The sequence below is a fragment of the Coregonus clupeaformis genome, chromosome 20 (genome assembly GCF_020615455.1).
Source record: "Coregonus clupeaformis isolate EN_2021a chromosome 20, ASM2061545v1, whole genome shotgun sequence".
In the NCBI taxonomy this organism is placed as follows: Eukaryota; Metazoa; Chordata; class Actinopteri; order Salmoniformes; family Salmonidae; genus Coregonus; species Coregonus clupeaformis.
In genome coordinates, this window is record NC_059211.1 from 34,146,358 (window position 1) to 34,168,765 (window position 22,408).

A 22,408-nucleotide genomic window follows, 5' to 3' on the forward strand; every position below is an offset into this window, starting at 1 on the left:
CCATAAATCCCCTTGTGACAGGGGGAATGGAAGCTTGTTGTGTTGAATGCAAGTTTCACCAAATAATATAAATTGTTCAAAAATGTCTAGCCTGTCTATGGGTAACAGGGTTGACTTGTTATACACCACAAAACACCAGAAAATGGCCAAAAATAGTAGAACCAGCTCACCTGCTTTTACACTACCATTTCACTATTAGATGGTCAATGTTCCTTTTGAAAAAATAGAAATAGTTTCACCATATTAAAACGACAGTTCAGTTCACGTAACAGGGTTGACCTTAAAATGAGGGACAGGTTGTTGTTGATTTTACCTTTAAAATGAATCACTAATCAGAAATAATCTTCGGAAATGACTATGTCAAAGCTACAACATATCTAGGGCTTTACAATGATTGTGAAAACTTGGAGAAATGTTGGGGTTAAGTGGGTTAAAATCTTCCTAGAAGTCAAAGAGGATGCACAGAGGGACATGACAAAATGCAGAATTTTGGCACTTTAATCATATAAAAAATTAGATTTATTGAATTTTCATGTGGTCTAGATTAAAGGGCACATCATTTAATATAACAGGCTTTTAAAATGATAATTGGTGCACAATTTCTACTTAAAAAAACACTGGGACGCAAAAGGCACTCATTTCATGGAACAACCCATAAGCATTTACAAAAAATGAATGTACTAATTAAGCCACTTTCTGTTTCTTATTTTCATGCTGAACATGAAAGAAAATGATGGCTTAATTTATTAACTAGAGAAAGTTCTTTTTTCCCAGGCACACAATGAAGCTTTATTACAGTTTCTTCATTATACTACTGCAATAACAATCACTCGTGTAACAAATACAGCTTATTTTCTAAAACTTTGGCTGTTATATAAAAACTACAGGCAAAATATAGATACTGGTCTTGGGTGAAGTATGCTGAGATTACGGTGGGAGATGGGGACCTCGTGGAGAACACACACAGGCCCCCTGCCTCTACATGCTCACAGTCACACGCAAACTCTCAACGTGCAACTCACCATAGTCCTGGTAGCTCAGGGCAAAGACAACTACGAGAGGCGCTAGGCTTTTAGTCAACATTCTGTGACTGCTTTGTGTGTGTGTGTTTACTTTGAACAGGTGGGGGTACTTTGTTAATGGACGGAAACAATTGAAGTTGGAATTTTCCATTCAAACAAGACAAACCTGGCTCTAGATAATGTAACACCTAGCAAACTGTGAGAATTGCTTTAACCACAAAATATAAAATACATACAAATTAACCTCTGTACATCAAATACTCATAAAAACTAATTTTATACAGAAGACCAACTTTCCATACTATTATTTACACGTGACCACTTGTTCTATATAAAATCTATTTTCTGAACAACAAAACGAAGTGCAGTGAAGAGACACTTACCCATATCAAGGTCCAACGGAAAAATACACAGTGAAAGAATCTCCACAGGAAAAGTATAGTCTTTAAAACTTGTGATTTAAAGCCTTAGCTGCTGTTATTCCTCAAAAATACAAAAAGATTCCACTCAAAATCCTTTAGTCCTTTAGCATAAAACCTCAGTCAGTCTGCAGTCCCAGCGAGTGAGAAAGTGAGAGAGATCGAGAGAGATCGAGAGAGAGAGAGAGAGAGAGAGAGAGAGAGAGAGAGAGAGAGAGAGAGAGAGAGAGAGAGAGAGAGAGAGAGAGAGAGAGAGAGAGAGAGAGAGAGAGAGAGAGAGAGAGAGAGAGAGAGAGAGAGAGAGAGAGAGAGAGAGAGATAGCCCAGGGTGGTTGGGGCTAGCCGCTACAGGTGGAGGCAAAGAAGTGGGGAAAGAATTGCAGCACTTCAGATTAACTGCTCTCTAGTCTAACTCCTCTGGCTGGAGCTTCTCTAACTCCTCTGGCTGGAGTGTCTCTAACTGCCTGGAGCTGCCTGGTCTTCTCCTTGCTGTGCTGTGTGAACTGGCCACCGTCCGTAGAGATTCCACTGAATCCTGGGAACCTTACTGGGGTCACTGGAGCTCGATGTCTCCTGAGACACTCTCAACTGAATACCCACTGAGCTCTGAACAGGCCAGCCCAGCCACAGCCAATGCCCTAGTGTGATGTCACAGGTGTTGAGTTTCAGCCAGCGTTTTGGGGGATGGGTTGTAAGGGGCCTTGGCCAATTGGAGGGTTTGTTGACGAGTTTTATTCTACACAGGTAGAGCCAGACCTTTTCCCCTCTCTCCCACTTCACCTGGCGCCAGAACAAAAGGGAAGAAGACAGAGACAGAGGGTTGGGGGTGGGGAAGGGGATTCGGGTTAGGGTGTGTTGTTGACTATGCAGGAGTCGTTATTTTTCTGAAAACATGAAGACTGACTCTTTCTAACCAGCTGGACTGCTAATCCTGTCTGTGAGGTGAAGGACTTTAAAAGAAACACTCATTAATTTTCAGTTCAAACTCAACCTGTCTGAACGAATACAAGAGCCATTATAAAGCTAAAGACCATTCATGAAGAAGTGTCCCACTGGGCACAGACGTCAATTCAACTTTTATTCCACGTTGGATCAGTGTAATTTAATTGAAATGACGTGGAAACAATGTTGATTCAACCAGTGTGTGCCCAGTGGGGTGTTATTGCTGCAAACTTTTATCCAAAGCGTATTTTCTTGAGTTGAAGGACCTAGTGAGAGTGCATTCCTGTGTTTACTTGAGCGTAGCACTACTGATTGCTTATGACTGAGTGGTGCTTCAACTGAACGCAGAATAAACCTCTCTGGCCGTTCACTTACAACCTGTTTACTGCAGCCTGTACAGTTCATGTATGTCCGTCAGTCAAGCTGAACTAAAACAGCATGCATTCCTTTGTTTACTTGAGCTTGGTAGTGATTGCTTATGAGTAGTGTCTCAACTGAGCACAGAATAAACCTTTGACTGCAAATATGATTTGAACATAGGTCTGGTAACAGCAGCATGTACTACCCAGCTCTTTCTCAAGCCGAACTGAAACAAAGCACAACTGTAATAGTCCTGAGAGATGTCATGCTCATATTGCCGCGGCGGCTTTGAGAGAAGGATCCATTACAACCTAATATCACAGAACACATTTTTAAAAGCAAACTTCTCACGTTACTCACAGACAGATTTACAATGCCAGCAAAATGAGCCCTGTACAATTTCACTGGGTCGAAAGAAACATGGAACATGAAAGTGTGTGTGTGTGTGTGTGTGTGTGTGTGTGTGTTTGAGTGTGTGTGTGTGTGTGTGTGTGTGTGTGTGTGTTTTTGAGTGTGTGTGTGTGTTTTTGAGTGTGTGTGTGTGTGTGTTTTTTTGAGTGTGTGTGTGTGTGTGTATGTGTGTGTGTGTGTGTGTGTGTGTGTGTGTGTGTGTGTGTGTGTGTGTGTGTGTGTGTTTGTGAATGACCACCTGGCAAAGGAAGCAGATGAGGCTGGTGGCATTTCTTCCTCCATTCCAATTACATGGAAATAATAGTTTATCAACATTTTAAGTGAAACGTTCTGATCTGTTGCATCAGACTCATTGCTTTGTCATGTAGCCTAGGCCTACTGGTTGGATGAATTTGGGATCTCTCATTCCACAACGGTCCCAGAGTCTGTTTGGAATAGGCTATTTCTTACAAGCTGACCAGTAGAATATATCAACTTTTCTACTATGGGGGATATTAGGTTAACATAGGCTATTGATATTGCTGATCGTTACTCGTCTTGTTGGCTGAGGAAAAGTAAATGTGGACAGTTATTCTAACATCTTCAAAGTGCACATCAGAATTCGGTAAGAATGACCGCACATCGTTGCATCCTCGACTTGCATGTCATGTTAATGTGAATTACCATAATCTAAATGTGATTTCTCTCATTCTGAGCACCATGGGTGGACGCCCTAATCAGGTTACGTACCCAATGCATAAGGGTCCAGTAAATTTCTCAAATGTCCGGTAAATTAAAATGCTGCCGGTCACATGTCAGGCGCCACATTTTCCTAACGGAAATGCTGACACAGGCACACACTAACGTAGATGCACATGCACACACACACAGGCACACACAAGCGAATACACACACGCGCATGCACACACAAACACACACACACAGGTCCGCTTGATTAGTAGCGTGTAGGGCTGGTTAATGACCATCTCATAATCATGCTTTCATAAACAATGTTTCAGGAGGAAATCCAGTCATCTGTGAAGAGGAACACTACCTCCCATGCCTACAGTTATACTGCAGCTTACTAAAACAAGGATATGTGATAAAACAACTAAATTGAATTGAATGACAGACAGACACACACACACACACACACACACACACACAAACACACATATTTGGGGAACTGTAAATAGGCACACTCACAAGCTAGCTAATGTCGTCCTTAATTATCTCCATTATGTTGAGTGCCTATTCACTCGCTATGTGCCACTAAAGGATGACTATTCACAGAGACCTTTCATTACTGGAGGGCTACGGTTAAAGACAGCCTTTAAATGGAATGAAATGGCGCTATATAAAGATCCTGTATTAGCCCTTTGCCAGTAAGCCTGTGCTGAGTGGCACTGTCAGGGTGGTGATCACTGGTAAATAAATACTACTGGACAATGGGACTACACCACTACTGGGCTGTGCAAATACACTACATGACCAAAAGTATGTGGACACCTGCACGTCGAACATCTCATTCCAAAATCATGGGCATTAATATGGAGCTGGTCCCTCCTTTGCTGCTGTAACAGCCTCCACTCTTCTGGGAAGGCTTTCCACTAGATGTTGGAACATTGCTGCAGGGACTTGCTTCCATTCAGCCACAAGAGCATTAGTGAGGTCGGGCACTGATGTTGGGGGCGATTAGGTGTGGCTCGCAGTCGGCGTTCCAATTCATCCCAAAGGTGTCCGATGGGGTTGAGGTCAGGGCTCTGTGCAGGCCAGTCAAGTTCTTCCACACCGATCTCGACAAACCATTTCTGTATGGACCTCGCTTTGTGCAAGGGGGCATTGTCATGCTGATACAGGAAAGGGCCTTCCCCAAACTGTTGCGACAAAGTTAGAGCATAGAATCGTCCAGAATGTAATTGAATGCTGTAGCGTTAAGATTTCCCTTCACTGGAACTAAGGGGCCTATCCCGAACCATGAAAAACAACAATCGTGATCCTAGGCTTGTGTGCGGCTGCTCGGCCATGGAAACCCATTTCTTGTGCTAACGTTGCTTTCAGAGGCAGTTTGGAACTCGGTAGAGAATGTTGCAGCCGAGGACAGACGGTTTTTACACGATACGTGCTTCAGCACTCGGCGGTCCCGTTCTGTGAGCTTGTGTGGTTTACCACTTCGCGGCTGAGCCATTGTTGCTCTTAGACGTTTCCACTTCACAATAACAGCACTTACAGTTGACCGGGGCAGCTCTAGCAGAGCAGAAATTTGACGAGCTGACTTATTGGAAAGGTGGCATCCTATGACGGTGCCACATTGAAAGTCACTGAGCTCTTCAGTAAGGCCATTCTACTGCCAATGTTCGTCTATGGCGATTGCATGGATGTGTGCAACGGGTGTGGCTGAAACACCCAAATCCACTAATTTGAAGGGGTGTCCACATACCTTTGTATACATAGTGTTGCTAGTATACTAGAGAAATAGTAAACACCTGCTTGTCTGATGAGATTGATAGAGGGAGTAATGCTAGTGTTTGTAAGGGGAGAGAATGAAAGAGGGACGATAGGAGAACAAGAGAGAGAAACAGAGAGATAAGGATAGAGAGAGAGAGGATAGAGAGAGAGAGAAACAGAGAGATAAGGATAGAGAGAGAGAGAAACAGAGAGATAAGGATAGAGAGAGGATAGAGAGAGAGAAACAGAGAGAGATACAGAGAGAGGATAGAGAGACAGAGAGAGAGAGGATAGAGAGAGAGAGAGTGAGAGAGAGGGAGAAAGGGAGAGGGAGATAGAGAGAGAGAGAGAGAGAGAGAGAGAGGGAGGGAGACAGACAGGCAGACAGACAGACAGACAGCAAGACAGACAGACAGAGAGAGAGAGAACCAGAGAGAGGACAGAGAGAGAGAGAGCGAGAGAGACAGACAGACAGACAGACAGACAGACAGACAGACAGAGAGACAGAGAGACAGAGAGATACAGTGGCTTGCGAAAGTATTGACCCCCCTTGGCATTTTTCCTATTTTGTTGCCTTACAACCTGGAATTAAAATAGATTTTTGGGGGGTTTGTATCATTTGATTTATACCACTTTGAAAATGCAAAATATTTTATATTGTGAAACAAACAAGAAATAATATAAAAAAACAGAAAACTTGAGCGTGCATAACTATTCACCCACGCCAAAGTCAATACTTTGTGGAGCCACCCTTGGCAGCAATTACAGCTGCAAGTCTCTTGGGGTATGTCTCTATAAGCTTGGCACATCTAGCCAATGGGATTTTTGCCCATTCTTCAAGGCAAAACTGCTCCTGCTCCTTCAAGTTGGATGGGTTCTGCTGGTGTACAGCAATCTTTAAGTCATACCACAGATTCTCAATTGGATTGTGGTCTGGGCTTTGACTAGGCCATTCCAAGACATTTAAATGTTTCCCCTTAAACCACTCAAGTGTTGCTTTAGCAGTATGCTTAGGGTCATTGTCCTGCTGGAAGGTGAACCTCCGTCCCAGTCTCAAATCTCTGGAAGACTGAAACAGGTTTCCCTCAAGAATTTCCCTGTATTTATCGCCATCCATCATTCCTTCAATTCTGACCAGTTTCCCAGTCCCTGCCGATGAAAAACATCTCCACAGCATGATGCTGCCACCACCATGCTTCACTGTGGGGATGGTGTTCTCGGGGTGATGAGAGGTGTTGGGTTTGCGCCAGACATAGCGTTTTCCTTGATGGCCAAAAAGCTCAATTTTTGTCTAATCTGACCAGAGTACCTTCATCCATATGTTTGGGGAGTCTCCCACATGCCTTTTGGCGAACACGAAACGTGTTTGCTAATTTTCTTCTTTAAACAATGGCTTTTTTCTGGCCACTCTTCCGTAAAGCCCAGCTCTGTGGAGTGTAAGGCTTAAAGTGGTCCTATGGACAGATACTCCAATCTCCGCTGTGGAGCTTTGCAGCTCCTTCAGGGTTATCTTTGGTCTCTTTGTTGCCTCTCTGATTAATGCCCTCCTTGCCTGGTCCGTGAGTTTTGGTCGGCGGCCCTCTCTTGGCAGGTTTGTTGTGGTGCCATATTCTTTCAATTTTTTTATAATGGATTTAATGGTGCTCCGTGGGATGTTCAAAGTTTCTGATATTTTTTTTTATAACCTAACCCTGATCTGTACTTCTCCACAACTTTGTCCCTAACCTGTTTGGAGAGCTCTTTGGTCTTCATGGTGCCGCTTGCTTGGTGGTGCCCCTTGCTTAGTGGTGTTGCAGACTCTGGGGACTTTCAGAACAGGTGTATATATACTGAGATCATGTGACACTTAGATTGCACACAGGTGGACTTTATTTAAATAATTATGTGACTTCTGAAGGTAATTGATTGCACCAGATCTTATTTAGGGGCTTCATAGCAAAGGGGGGAATACATATGCACGCACCACTTTTCTGTTATATATTTTAGAATTTCTTGAAACAAGTTATTGTTTTAATTTCACTATTTTGTGTTTGTCATTTACATGAAATCCAAATAAAAATCAATTTAAATTACAGGTTTTAATGCAGCAAAATAGGAAAAATGCCAAGGGGGATGAATACTTTTGCAAGGCGCTGTATGGAGAATGATAGAACGAGAGAAACAGAGTCCGTAGAATAATAACATTTATCCTCTTCTCCACTCATCTATCTGGCTGACTAGGAGTGTGTGTTATTCTCCCATGTACCATTGTGCATGGAGCAGAACGCAGACAATACATCATTTTTCATGGGTTATCCCAGGAGGTATTGACAAACTGGAGATGCATTTAAATAGCTGAATTAAAAGAGGAAATTAGTCAATGTAAAGGCACGTTGGGCAAAGCCAGAGCATCCGCTCTCCTCTCTCTCTCCTCCAGCTCTGCTCTGCACACTGACTGACTTCAAAGAGCTGAGGAGGTACAGAGGAACACACACATGCCCCACAGCCTAGTCATCATGCATGCATGTGAAGACACACATTGCACGCACGCACGCACACTCACACGCTCACACGCACACACTCACACACACACACACACACACACACACACACGCACTTCCATGGGAGCCTGGCTGTAAGAGGAGTGGGTGGGCAGAAGATGACATTCACCCAGTCTACCAACCAGGGCAGGTTGTCATCCTCTCTGTTGTCTCTGCTGTGTTAAATGATGGTTGAGATGTTTTCTAAGGTTCTCCCTTCCTCTATTGAAATACTGGGGTCAGGTCATGATTGCCAGATCATACAGGGACAATTCATCACCATTTTCTACAGATTCTCTCCCTCTCTTCCCTTACGAGCTGCATTAGTAGAGGCAAGTATAGGTAGACACACACACATGAACACAGCAGGCACACACACGTACACACACGCTCGCACACGCACAGGCTGGTCCTCTTCATTGTGTGTGTGTGCGTGTGTGTGTGTGTGCGTGTGTGTATGTGTGTGTGTGTATGCGTCTTTGTGCATCAGGACTCCTGCCTGTTCACCTGTTGGCTTGTTATTTATCATCCTCCTCTCCCTGTTAGCTAACATCATTCAATATGAGCACACACACACGCGCGCGCGCGCGCACACACACACTCTCTCCCGGTGAGCTAACATTATTCATTATGAGCACCATCCTATGCTCTCTGACTGGCTCTGCTGCGTTCTAATCCCCTGTTGTTTCTCAAGTCAGCTGAAACACAAGGAGAACACAGAACAAACAAAATACCTTTAAACGTTCAGACTTCTTTTCTTCTTCTGAGGACAATTAAAGAACATTCAGCTGCCTGGCCTTCAGAGGTGCAGAGAAGAGAGAGAAGAGAGAGAAGAGAAAAGAGAGAAGAGAGGAGAAGAGACAGAAGAGAGAGAAGAGAGGAGAAGAGAGGAGAAGAGAGAGAAGAGAGAGAAGAGAGAAGAGAGAAGAGAGAGCAGACAGAGGAGAGAAGAGAGGAGACGAGAGAGAAGAGAGAAGAGAGAGAAGAGAGAAGAGAGAGGAGAGAAGAGAGAAGAGAGCAGAGAGGAGAAGAGAGAGAAGAGAGAGGAGAGAAGAGAGGAGATGAGAGAGAAGAGAGAAGAGAGAGAAGAGAGATAAGAGAGAGAAGAGAGGAGAAAAGAGGAGAAGAGAGGAGAAGAGGGAGAGGAGAGGAGAAGAGAGGAGAGGAGAGGAGAAGATAAGAGAAAAGAGAAGAGAGAGAAGAGAGAGAAGAGAGAGGAGAGAGGAGAAAAGAGGAGAAGAGAGGAGAAGAGGGAGAGGAGAGGAGAGGAGAGGAGAGGAGAGGAGAGGAGAGGAGAGGAGAGGAGAGGAGAGGAGAGGAGAGGAGAGGAGAGGAGAGGAGAGGAGAGGAGAGGAGAGGAGAGGAGAGGAGAGGAGAGAGAGAGAAGAGAGGAGAGGAGAGGAGAAGAGAAGAGAAGAGAAGAGAAGAGAAGAGAAGAGAAGAGAAGAGAAGAGAAGAGAAGAGAAGAGAAGAGAAGAGAAGAGAAGAGAAGAGAAGAGAAGAGAAGAGAAGAGAAGAGAAGAAAAGAGAAGAGGAGAGGAGAGGAGAGGAGAGGAGAGGAGAGGAGAGGAGAGGAGAGGAGAGGAGAGGGAGAGGAGAAGGGAGGGGAGGGGAGAGGAGAGGAGAGGAGAGGAGAGGAGAGGAGAGGAGAGGAGAGGAGAGGAGAGGAGAGGAGAGGAGAGGAGAGGAGAGGAGAGGAGAGGAGAGGAGAGGAGAGAGAGAAGAGAGGAGAAGAGAGGAGGGATGTACAAAAGAGTGTCTTCTTCTTCAAAAACAAACAGAATGAACAAACAAAAGGATGAAGACAAGCAGCGCGGTGAGGTCACAGCGGTTAGCAGACTGTGTGTATGTGTGTGCGTGTGTGTATGATATTTGGGAGTCTCGACCATGTACATAGGCTGACAGTACGTGGCCTTCAGATTGCATAGGACAAAGGCAAAGCAGCTAGCAAGGTACTGCTCTGTGTCAGCTGTCATGGGCAGCCTTGCTGTGTGGAGAAGAAGGTGCTTTCTGTATCCATAATCCATAATTATAGTCCCCTGTAGCTGTGTTGGAGTGCACCCCTGGCTATACATCAATTTAAAAAACAATAAAATGGTGCCGTCTGGTTTGCTTAATACATGGAATGTGAAATGATTTATACTTTTACTTTTGATACTTAAGTATATTTTTAGCAATTACATTTACTTTTGATACTTAAGTATATTTAAAACCAAATACTTTTAGACTTTTACTCAAGTAGTATTTTATTGGGTGACTTTCACTTTTACTTGAGTCATTTTCTATTACGGTATCTTAATACTCAAGTATGACAATTAGGTACTTTTTCCACCACTGCATGACCTATGAAATGTTTGAATCCTTCTCGACTGTAATGTGATTTGTGGATTCAAATAAAGTATTTAAAATGTGTGTGTGTGTTCCGTCTGGCGTGTGGAGTTATTGGGAAGGCATGCAGTGGTGAATGCATAAACGGAATCACTGCATGGAGCGAGGGATGGATAGAGGGAGGGAGGGATGGATAAATGTGAGTTGGTAGGAGAGGAGGGAAGGAGGGATGAAGCGGCTGTGGCTCGTGTCGCTGTATGAGGTTAGAGAGGAAACAGTGGACTTGGTAGATTTATGCTAGGGCTGTGTGATTCTGTGGGATGCTGTGGGATGCTGTGGGATGCTGTGGGATGCAGGGAGGTGCCATTATCGTCCACAGAATGCATTAAAATGTTCTTGCTCTAATTACGGATGCGGCCTCTTCCAGCACACTGGGGAATCTGTCTCAAGGCTTCCTGTTGGCTCTCTGTCACAGATGAGGCGCACAATGGTTGCACTGACTCGCACATCTCTTAAGATGGGCTAGCCCAGACTAGACCAGCCCAGTCCAGCTCAACCCAGCTCAACCCAGCCCTACCCAGCCCTGCCCAGCTCAACCCAGCCAAGCCCTACCCAGCCCAGCCCTACCCAGCCCTGAACAGCCCAGCCCACACAACTGCAGGCTTCTCAACCAAGCCTGTGGTTGACCTCTGTCTGATACCACGATTCACTCTGGTTCTGTTGTTGTTGTTATTCTATCTTTCAACAGAAGATCATTCTCAAATGTAAAGCTTCAAAATAATATTGATATTCATCAGCAGCAGATTGAGGAAGAAAATAGCCTTGAAACATGTGTTAGTATCTGCATTGCTATGCATAACCTTCACCTTCATAACGATCAGCCAGCCCACTAGAGTGAACAGTAAGGAGGCATGGAAACCTCTAATTACAACAGAGTTCTATGAACCTGAGGAGGAACCCGGTGAGGGGGGAGGGAGATGTATTCACGGAATGGCCTTAGTAGGGTTGCAAAGGGAGTTTACCCTTTCGAAGTTTACCAGTAAACTACCATCATTTTAGTATCTTTCAAGGATTTTATGTAATCTATCACAAGACATCTAGTGGCCCTTTTGGGTACTTCAGATTTCTACAGGTTTCTGTAATCATCGCTGGCCCTTTGTGCAATATCACATGTAAAATATATGAAATAGTAAAATAAGATTATTTAAAGAAAATGTAATAACAAAGTTGTAAAATATTATGCTCAATATAAACCATCAATTTAGTGAATACCATTGGTGTTTAATATGAGGGTTTCAGCATGAAATATCCTTCATATTTTTTACCCACTTTTATTTATTTTACTATGTCAATGTTTATTTGTTGTTAATGTTTTGGCGTCAAACTGGTGGCAGTTGTGAAGAAAAGTCAATAGTTGGAAGAGTTGCAGAGTTAATTGGAAATGCTTTTGTCTTTAATTAGGCTATTTTCTCTTGAACCATATGGTCTATCTACTAGAAACTCATGGACAATATGGACACAGATATAACAAAGGAATACTATATATGAATAAATGCTTTTAAAGTGGTTATAGTCAAGACTAAATTACCAAAGTTATGATACATTGCCAAAGACTGTCTGTTAATTACCTAAATTACCAAAGATTCCGGTAACTTTGGTAAATTACCAGTAGTTTTCAACTTTAGGCCTGAGCCTGAGTAGGACCCCTGAGAAGGTAGGGAGGGAGGTGTATTCATGGGATGGCCTGAGCCTGAGTAGGACCCCTGAGAAGGTAGGGAGGGAGGTGTATTCACGGAATGGTCTGTGCCTGAGTAGGACCCCTGAGGAGAGAGGGAGGGAGGTGGGGCATGGAACGGCCTGAACTGATGAGGGACCGAGATGAGGAGGGAGGGAGGTGTGGGCATCGAACGGCCTAGCTGTTAATGTTCAACACCATAACTATAGAATAAATGATTGACATGGTTGTCTCCATGCAGGCAGGCAGCCTCATAATATATAATGCCTCTTACACAGTCAACAGGCTCTCTCAGGCTCTCCAGAGGCATCAGCATGTATTCATCAGCAGCAATCAGAGCAACACTGGCTATGTCCCAAATGGCACTCTATTTACTATAGTGCACTACTTTTGACAAGAGCCTTATGGCCTGCTCATAGGGCCCTGGTCAAAAGTAATGCACTAAATAGGGAATAGGGTGCCATTTGGGATGCATATACTCTAACCCACACTTGATGATCCATGCTGATGATATTCAGCCAGGCAGTGGTGAGTCACACTCACAACACCCACATCTTCCATGGAAATCGGACCATAGCGGCCACATTATCGAGGTGGTAGCCAGGCAGGCAGCTAGTTACCCGCATGTTTGCAATAACCAGATGATGTCGGTAGTAACACCGTAGGTGGCTCGAAGGCATCATCAGCCCCTGGGAGAGCTGAGAGCACCGCTCGCTCCCGTTTTCCTGAGTAGAGCTGCTTCTCCTAACAGTCAAGTACTGGCCTGCCTGTCTGTCTCCCCTAGATGATGCACTGAAGGGGAGCTTGTGGAGTCTAGGGAGAGATGAGGGTACGTTGTCAAGAATGGCGGGAAAGCATTAGCAGCACAGAATAAAGACAATGTGTCTCCACAACCCTACATCAAGGCTGGGAGGGAGGATGAGTGATGCATCCCAAATGGCACCCTATTCCCTATATAGTGCACTACTTTTGACCAGAGCCCTATGGGCACTATAAAGGGAAAAGGGGGCATTTGGGACACAATCGAGTAGTCACGCTGTGTGTTCTTTTTTTAAAAAGGTCTCCTATTGTAGGGAAGGATTACAGGCATAACAAAGCCGTGTGATTCCTACAGGAAGTCACCTTTGACCTGGTGCTACAGGCTGATGATATTAAACATGTAAGGAGACAAGGAAGGGGGTCGCCGAGTCTCTGATCTCCAGTGCTACTGATCACACAGAAGGTCAAAGGGAGAGAGATGAATAATGGAGTTTCTGTGTGGCCACGGCAGACAAGACAGGACCTTGAAGGAGTTGTGAGTAGGAGAGGGGAGAGAGAGGGTGGGAGAGACAGAGGAGAGAGAGAGAGGGGGGAGAGAGGGAGAAACAACACTCCTTAAGGCAGAGTAGAGGAGAGGAGGATTAGGGTTTGCTGTTATATTCCACACTATAATGAGGCATGTGAAGAGACAGAAGACACCTTGAAGGCTGTGTGGTTGGGGAACTGAGGACTGAGCTTTTCTTCACATCGCTCCATTATTACCTGCATTGTGACTAAGAGAGAAACCATTCCACTACAGCACTCCAATTCAAATCTGGACCGCGAAACCAGTTCCACTGATATTTTCATCCTGCCCTTCAAATCAGGGACTGATTTAGACCTTGGACACCAGGTGGGTGCAATTCATTATCATGGTGAACAGAAAACCAGCAGTAGTCCGGACCTCATAGGGTAAGTATTGAATACCCCTGCACTACAGTATCCTCATGCAAAACCTGTAGGGTAATGTAAGAGGATTTTGGCATGGAATTGTGTATCAAGACTTCCCAAACGAATATAATGAACACTGTTCATTAAGCCTATGGTAAACATTTCCCACCCAGCCATGTAAAAATCTTATTCGTAAGGGAGAATACTCCTCCTAGTTCGAGCTCCATTTCCAGTTTAATCAAATCTAATAGTGAGCCTGAAGCACAGAGTATTGTTGTGGCCAGTTATTGGCACTTCCCGCCTGCATCTCACAATTATGACCTCATCATGTTAGCATTGACTCCTTTATAAACTCTTCCACTCAATTAGATTTTATTCACTCAACTTCTGCCGGTCCATTAGGAATACAGTGTTACACTACAGGGAGAAGGTTTGCTCATCTTTGTAATATGTATATAAGGACTACAGAGCACTGTGGCTATAGCAAAGCCCTTTCTTCAAATGTTCTGTTTGAACTTAGTCGTAGAATCCCAACTCTAAGCTGCCGTTCAACAGATATTGCAGTCTAGCTAGCCCATAAGTACCTGGTCCTTGGTCTTAACATGTCCCGGTAGATCTTGAATAAACAACAACACAACAACTTCTCAAGACTATCTATATATAACTCTGGATATAACCACCTCTATACACAACCTTTACAGCATTAGCAAAGCCCTGTGACTGAGCCTGAACAGCCCCGATCGAGGAGCATTGTCCTGGCACTTGTGTGAGACCAGATCCCAGGCCTGTCATTGGCCAGATGTGTCTAACAACGTGCCCGTGTGAGAGCAGACAGGTATGAGGATAAACCACCCGGCCTGCAGGGTGGGCCTGTCAAAATCTCTCTAATTACAGCTCTGGCCTGCATCCCATTTGGCACCCTATTCCCTATGTGGTACACTGCTTTTGACCAGGGCCCACACGGCTCAGGTCAAAATAAGTGCACTATATTGGTAATAGGGTGGCATGTCGGATGCAGCCGCAGTCAATAAAACCTTGCAGCAGCGTCTGATGAAAGATGTATTCATGCTCAGTGTATTGATCTCATGAAAAATGGATCTTATTACTGTAATGTGTCACTGTTTGTTGCGCCCTCGTGCAATTAATCCATTTTTATATACAGGACGTTTTCTCTGCAATATATGCAGTAGTTTTGGAGGTGTGTGTGTGTGTGCGGGTGTGTGTGTTGCGATTGACCCTTGTTTTGTTTACAGGATTGGCCTGAGCAGGCCAAGTAAAGTGTTTAAAGATGTGTGTGCGCAGGCGTCAGCATCTGCTTGTCTGTGTCTATGTGTGCTTGTGTGCGTGGGTGTGTTTGTTGGTGTCTGTTTGTGTGTGGGAGAGAGACAGTGTGTAGTCTTCTTGACCCACATGCCTTTCATATTTCACATATTTCACTGTACTGTATGTACAAAGCCATGCCATATGTTATGTGAATGAGTTATGTACATATGCGCTGGTGGGTGTACGGTATGTCTATGTGTTCACATCTTGTCAGTGTTGCTGGAGGCAGGCAGCGCCATGCTGGAGTGAGTGTCTTTGCATCCCAAATGGCCTCCTATTCCCTACATAGTGCACTACTTTTGACCAGACCCCTATGGACATTGGTCAAAAGTAGTGCACTATACAGGGAATAGGGTGCCATTTGGGACACAAACTGAGTAGAGGATACTGTGGTCCCTGGGTGCTGTGACCGAAGTGCAGTGTCAGCTCTACAGCCCCACAGTACTGCTACCTCACAGCTACTGCAAGATACACCACCCTCTGGGAGGAAATCTGCTATACTATCTCTCCCTTTTTCTCTTTCTCTCTCTTTCACTCATTCCCTCATTCTCTTTCATTCTCTCTCGTCCCCCCTCACCCTCTCTCTCTCCCTTTCTCTCTCTCTCCCTCTCTCTCTTTCAATATCTGTCTCTCACTCCAATTCTCTCTCTCCATTTCCCTCTCTCCCTCTCTTTTACTCTCTCTCTCACTGCCCCCCTCTCTCTCTCTCTCTCTCTCTCTCTCTCTCTCTCTCTCTCTCTCTCTCTCTCTATTTCTATCTCTATCCCTCTCTCTCTTTATCTGCCTCTCTCTCTTTATTTCCCTCTCTCTCCCTCCCCCCCCCTCTCTCTCTCTGTCTCCCTCTCTGTCTCCCCCCCTCCTTCCCTCCATCTTAATATAAGGACCAAGCAGAAAAACAACTCAAAAGAGGCATTTCCTGAAAAACTGTCTTGGAATAAGATTATATGATTAGCACAGAGCTGTCTTTGTTATCATCTAATGGTGTACCAGTTTATTCCTGAGCCTACAACACAATCCTTTTGTTATGACAGGAAGCCACACTGCAGTATTGCAGTATTTCCTCAGTGTCATTAGGTTAACATGTAGCAATTAGTGAGCTCTTCACAATACTGCTGGTGTGTGACTTAAGGTGTGAAGGTGTTATTAAAAGCCTCAACACATATTCATAAACACAGCGTTGCTGCTACCTCCTGACAGGTGCATAAGCTGCATCAGAGCCACTTTTCCTGGTTTAATACCACCTCTCCTAGGAGTCAAGACTGTGTGTGTGTATTTGTGCGTGTGTGTGTACGTGTGTGTGCATGTTTGTGTATGCATACCTGCGTGTGTGTGTTGTGTGTGTGTGGGTCCTACAGGACAAAAGGGAGTCTCGCTTCAGAGTCAGGACATGGATCCATCGCCCACACACAATTAACCAGGCCACTCCAATCCTCACTATTGTCTTTCAAGTGCTACCCTGAATTAAATAGCCGCAGAAAACTGTGATTATTTTCACTGTGCCAGGCAAGCAGAAAGAGAAAGAGAGAGGGAGAGGGGAGGGTGAGATGGAGAGAGAGAGAGAGAGAGAGAGAGAGAGAGAGAGAGAGAGAGAGAGAGAGAGAGAGAGAGAGAGAGGGTGAGAGAGGGTGAGAGAGAGAGAGGGAGGGTGAGATGGTGAGCGAGAGAGAGAGAAAGAGAGAGAGAGAAAGCCCCTTGAATTGAATTGAGAGAGAGAGAGAGAGAGAGAGAGAGAGAGAGAGAGAGAGAGAGAGAGAGAGAGAGAGATTTCCTTTCTCCAGACGGTTTGAGCTTGATTACCGCCGCATGGCCAGGAGGATTTGTCCAGATAGGCTAAACTCTGATTCTCATCTCTCCTACAGAAACAGGAAGCACATTAACTACTGGGGAATTACCCTAAATGTATGTGGCAGATAAACGAATTAGGATAATCTGTCAGCGTCCCAAATGGCACCCTATTCCCTATATAGTGCCCTACTTTTTACCAAAACCCTATGGGCCCTGGTCAAAAGTAGTTCACTAAATAGGGAACAGGGTGCCATATGGGACACAGCCGCTATAGCCTCTAGAGTGATACGTTTTCACTTTTAAAAGATACAGGGGGAATATAGCATATCATTCACAGGCAATTAGAAATCGTCTGAAATTCTCTAATGTGCTTGGATAACAACATCTGTCACATTTTAAGATAGGTTGTGCAGCAATTAATGTAACTTAATTAAAATACTATTTATTTTATTTGATTTCACCTTTATTTAACCAGGTAAGCCAGTTGAGAACACGTTCTCATTTACAAATGCGACCTGGCCAAGATAAAGCAAAGCAGTGCGATAAAAACAACAACACAGAGTTACATATGGGGTAAAACAAAACATAAAGTCAAAAATACAACATAAAATATATATACAGTGTGTGCAAATGTAGCAAGTTATGGAGGTAAGGCAATAAATAGGCCATAGTGCAAAATAATTACAATTAGTATTAACACTGGAATGATAGATGTGCAAGAGATGATGTGCAAATAGAGATACTGTGGTGCGAATTAGCAAAATAAATAACAATATGGGGATGAGGTAGTTGGGTGGGCTAATTTCAGATGGGCTGTGTACAGGTACAGTGATCGGTAAGCTGCTCTGACAACAGATGCTTAAAGTTAGTGAGGGAGATAAGAGTCTCCAGCTTCAGAGATTTTTGCAGTTCGTTCCAGTCATTGGCAGCAGAGAACTGGAAGGAATGGCGGCCAAAGGAGGTGTTGGCTTTGGGGATGACCAGTGAGATATACCTGCTGGAGCGCATACTACGGGTGGGTGTTGCTATGGTGACCAATGAGCTAAGATAAGGCGGGGATTTGCCTAGCAGTGATTTATAGATGGCCTGGAGCCAGTGGGTTTGGCGACGAATATGTAGTGAGGGCCAGCCAACGAGTGCGTACAGGTCACAGTGGTGGGTAGTATATGGGGCTTTGGTGACAAAACGGATGGCACTGTGATAACTACATCCAATTTGCTGAGTAGAGTGTTGGAGACTAAGTGAAGTCTACGATATATTTCCGTACATGCTACTCCATTTACTTATTTTGTAATGAAGAAAAGCAATATAAGTCAGTACAAATTTTAAAGGAGAGGCTCTGATCCTCACACAGATAGAGCAATGTCAATGGCCCCACCATTACTTCCTGACAAGTATTGACAGACCGCTGACTATAGCGGGGTGTGGTGCTACTTTCCAGGTGTTTGGACGTGTAGACTAACCTCCCATTACAGAGTTGACTAGCTGGCCACCTGTTAGGGTGGAGCAGGGTCATAAACCATAAACAGTGGTGGAAAAAGGACCCAATTGTAATACTTGAGTAAAAGTAAAGATACCTTAATAGAAAATGACTCAAGTAAAAGTGGAAGTCACCTAGTAAAATCCTACTTAAGTAAAAGTGAAAAAGTATTTGGTTTTAAATATACTTAAGTATCAAAAGTAAATGTAATTGCAAAACTATACTCAAAAGTAAAAATATAAATCATTTCATGGCAAGATTTCCTTGTTTTTTTTATTTACGGATTGCCAGGGGCACACTCCAACACTCAGACATAATTTACAAACAAATAATTTCTGTTTAATGAGTCCGCCAGATCAGATGCAGCAGGGATGACCAGGGATTTTCTCTTGAGAAGTGCGTGAATTACACAATTTTCCTGTCCTGCTAAGCATTCAAAATGTAAGGAGTACTTTTGGGTGTCAGGGAAAATGTATGGAGTAGAAAGTACATTATTTTCTTTAGGAATGTAGTGGAGTAAAAGTAAAAGTTCTCAAAAATTGTATAGTAAAGTAAAGTACAGATACCCCAGAAATACACCACTGACCATAAACCACTGAGGTCTTCACGTGATGATGTGAACGAAGGGTGCAGTATCCAAGTCCAGGTACGTGGACTTTAAAGTGCCTGGTAGAGATTTACAGTGATTTGTGTGGGTGTGAGGGTGAGGGTGGTCCAACCATAGATATACATATACAGTACATTCGGAAAGTATTCAGACCACTTGACTTTTTCCACATTTTGTTACATTACAGCCTTATTCTGAAATTGATTAAATTATATTTTTCCCCTCATCAATCACATTTACATACGTATTCAGACCCTTTACTCAGTACTTTGTTGAAGCACCTTTGGCAGCGATTACAGCCTCGAGTCTTCTTGGGTAAGACGCTACGAGCTTGGCAGTCCTGTAGGAAGCACCAGTGACTCGGTCAATAAAAAAGTGGTCAGATGAAGCAGATGCTAAGCTACAGGAATGTTTTGCTAGCACAGACTGGAATATGTTCCGGGATTCTTCCGATGGCATTGAGGAGTACACCACATCAGTCACTGGCTTCATCAATAAGTGCATCGATGAAGTCGTCCCCACAGTGACTGTACGTACATACCCCAACCAGAAGCCATGGATTACAGGCAACATCTGCACTGAGCTAAAGGGTAGAGCTGCCGCTTTCAAGGAGTGGGACTCTAACCCGGACGGTTATAAGAAATCCCGCTATGCCCTCCGACAAACCATCAAACAGGCAAAGCGTCAATACAGGACTAAGATCGAATCGTACTACACCGGCTCAGACGCTCGTCGGATGTGGCAGGGCTTGCAAACTATTACAGACTACAAAGGGAAACACAGCCGCGAGCTGACCAGTGACACGAGCCTACCAAACGAGCTGAATTACTTCTATGCTCGCTTCGAGGCAAGTAACACTGAAACATGCATGAGAGCATCAGCTGTTCCGGATGACTATGTGATCACGCTCTCCTTAGCCGATGGAATTAAGACCTTTAAACAGCTCAACATTCACAAGGCCGCAGGGCCAGACGGATTACCAGTACGTGTACTACGAGCATGCGCTGACCAACTGGCAAGTGTCTTCAAGGAAATGTTCAACCTCTCCCTGTCTGAGTCTGTAATACCAACATGTTTCAAGCAGACCACCATAGTCCCTGTGCCCAAGAACGCCAGGGTAACCTGCCTAAATGACTATCGACCCGTTGCACTCACTTCTGTTGCCATGAAGTGCTTTGAAAGGCTGGTCATGGCTCACATCAATACCATTTTCCCAGAAACCCTAGACCCACTCCAATTTGCATATCACTCCAACAGATCCAGAGATGATGCAATCTCTATTGCGCTCCACACTGCCCTTTCACACCTGGGCAAAATGAACACCTATGTGAGAATGCTATTCATTGACTACAGCTCAGCGTTCAACACCAAAGTGCCCTCAAAGCTCATCACTAAGCTAAGGACCCTGGGACTAAACACCTCCTTCTGCAACTGAATCCTGGACTTTCTGACGGGCCACCCCCAGGTGGTAAGGGTAGGTAACAACACATCCGCCACGCTGATGCTCAACACGGGGGCCCCTCAGGGGTGCGTGCTCAGTCCCCTCCTGTACTCCCTGTTCACCCATGACTGCGTGGCCAGGCACGACTCCAACACCATCATTAAGTTTGCCGATGACACAACATCGTCTGATCACCGACAACGACGAGACAGCCTATAGGGAGGAGGTCAGAGACCTGGCCGTGTGGTGCCAGGATAACAACCTCTCCCTCAACATGATCAAGACAAAGGAGATGATTGTGGACTACAGGAAAAAGAAGAGGACCGAGCATGCCCCCATTCTCATCGTCACGGCTGTAGTGGAGTAGGTTGAGAGTCCACATCACCAACAAACTAACATGGTCCAAGCACACCAAGACAGTTGTGAAGAGGGCACGACAAAACCTATTCCCCCTCAGGAGACTGAAAAGATTTGGCATGGGTCCTCAGACGCTCAAAAGGTTTGAGAGCATCCTGACTGGTTGCATCACCGCCTGGTATGGCAACTGCTCGGCCTCCGACTGCAAGGCACTACAGAGGGTAGTGCGTACGGCCCAGTACATCACTGGGGCCAAGCTTCCTGCCATCCAGGACCTCTATACCAGACAGTGTCAGAGGAAGGCCCTAAAAATGGTCAAAGACTCCAGCCACCCTAGTCATAGACTGTTCTCTCTGCTACTGCACGGCAAGCGGTACCGGAGCGCCAAGTCTAGGTCCAAGAGGTTTCTAAACAGCTTCTACCCCCAAGCCATAAGACTCCTGAACATCTAATCAAATGGCTACCCAGACTATTTGCATTGCCCCCCCACCCCTCTTTTATGCTACTGCAACTTTCTGTTTATTATCTATGCATAGTCACTTTATTAACTCTATCTACATGTACATATTACCCCAATTACCTCGACTAACCGGTGCCCCCGCACATTGACTCGGTACCGGTACCCCCTGTATATAGCCTTGCTATTGTTATTTTTACTGCTGCTCTTTAATTATTTGTTACTTTTATTTCGTATTATTTTATGTTGTATTTTTTTGTGATTTGTTTTGGTATTCTTTCTTAAAACTGCATTGTTGGTTAAGGGCTTGTAAGTAACCATTTCACTGTAAGGTCTACAGCTGTTGTATTCGGCGCATGTGTCAAATAACATTTGATTTGATTTGATTTGATTTTGGGAGTTTCTCCCATTCTTCTCCGCAGATCCTCTCAAGCTCTGTCAGGTTGGATGGAGAGCGTCGCTGCACAGCTATTTTCAGGTCTCTCCAGAGATGTTCGATCGGGTTCAAGTCCGGGCTCTGGCTCAAGGACATTCAGAGACTTGTCCCGACGCCACTCCTGCGTTGTCTTGGCTGTGTGTTTAGGGTCATTGTCCTGTTGGAAGGTGAACCTTCGCCCCAGTCTGAGGTCCTGAGCACTCTGGAGCAGGTTTTCATCAAGGATTTCTCTGTACTTTAATCCGTTCATCTTTCCCTCGATCCTGACTAGTCTCCCAGTTCCTGCCGCTGAAAAACTATCCCACAGCATGATGCTGCCACCACCATGCTTCACCGTAGGGATTGTGCCAGATTTCCTCCAGACATGATCCTTGGTATTCAGGCCAAAGAGTTCAATCTTGGTTTCATCAGACCAGAGAATCTTGTTTCTCATGGTCTGAGAGTCCTTTAGGTGCCTTATGGCAAACTCCAAGCGGGCTGTCATGTGCCTTATTCTGAGGAGTGGCTTCCGTCTGGCCACTCTACCATAAAGGTCTGATTGGTGGAGTGCAGCAGAGATGGTTGTCCTTCTGGAAGGTTCTCTCATCTCCACAGAGGAACTCTGGAGCTTTGTCAGAGTGACCATTGGGTTCTTGGTCACCTCCCTGACGAAGGCCCTTCTCCCCGATTG

General features: G+C 44.7%; 1 protein-coding gene across 16 annotated transcripts in view; it reads right to left on the reverse strand.

Annotated features, from left to right (window-relative positions):
• The window catches only part of ptprfa (protein tyrosine phosphatase receptor type Fa), a 331,026-nt gene that overhangs the window by 234,003 nt on the left and 74,615 nt on the right, over positions 1-22,408 (reverse strand). For 15 of the 16 annotated variants that reach the window (XM_045205479.1, XM_045205478.1, XM_045205481.1 and 12 more), the window contains exon 1: positions 1,406-1,648. The exons of the other annotated variant lie outside the window; for it this stretch is intronic. The gene's annotated coding sequence lies outside the window, so the exon portion shown is untranslated. Of the gene's footprint in view, positions 1-1,405; positions 1,649-22,408 lie in introns of those variants that run through there. 16 annotated transcript variants of the gene reach the window in all.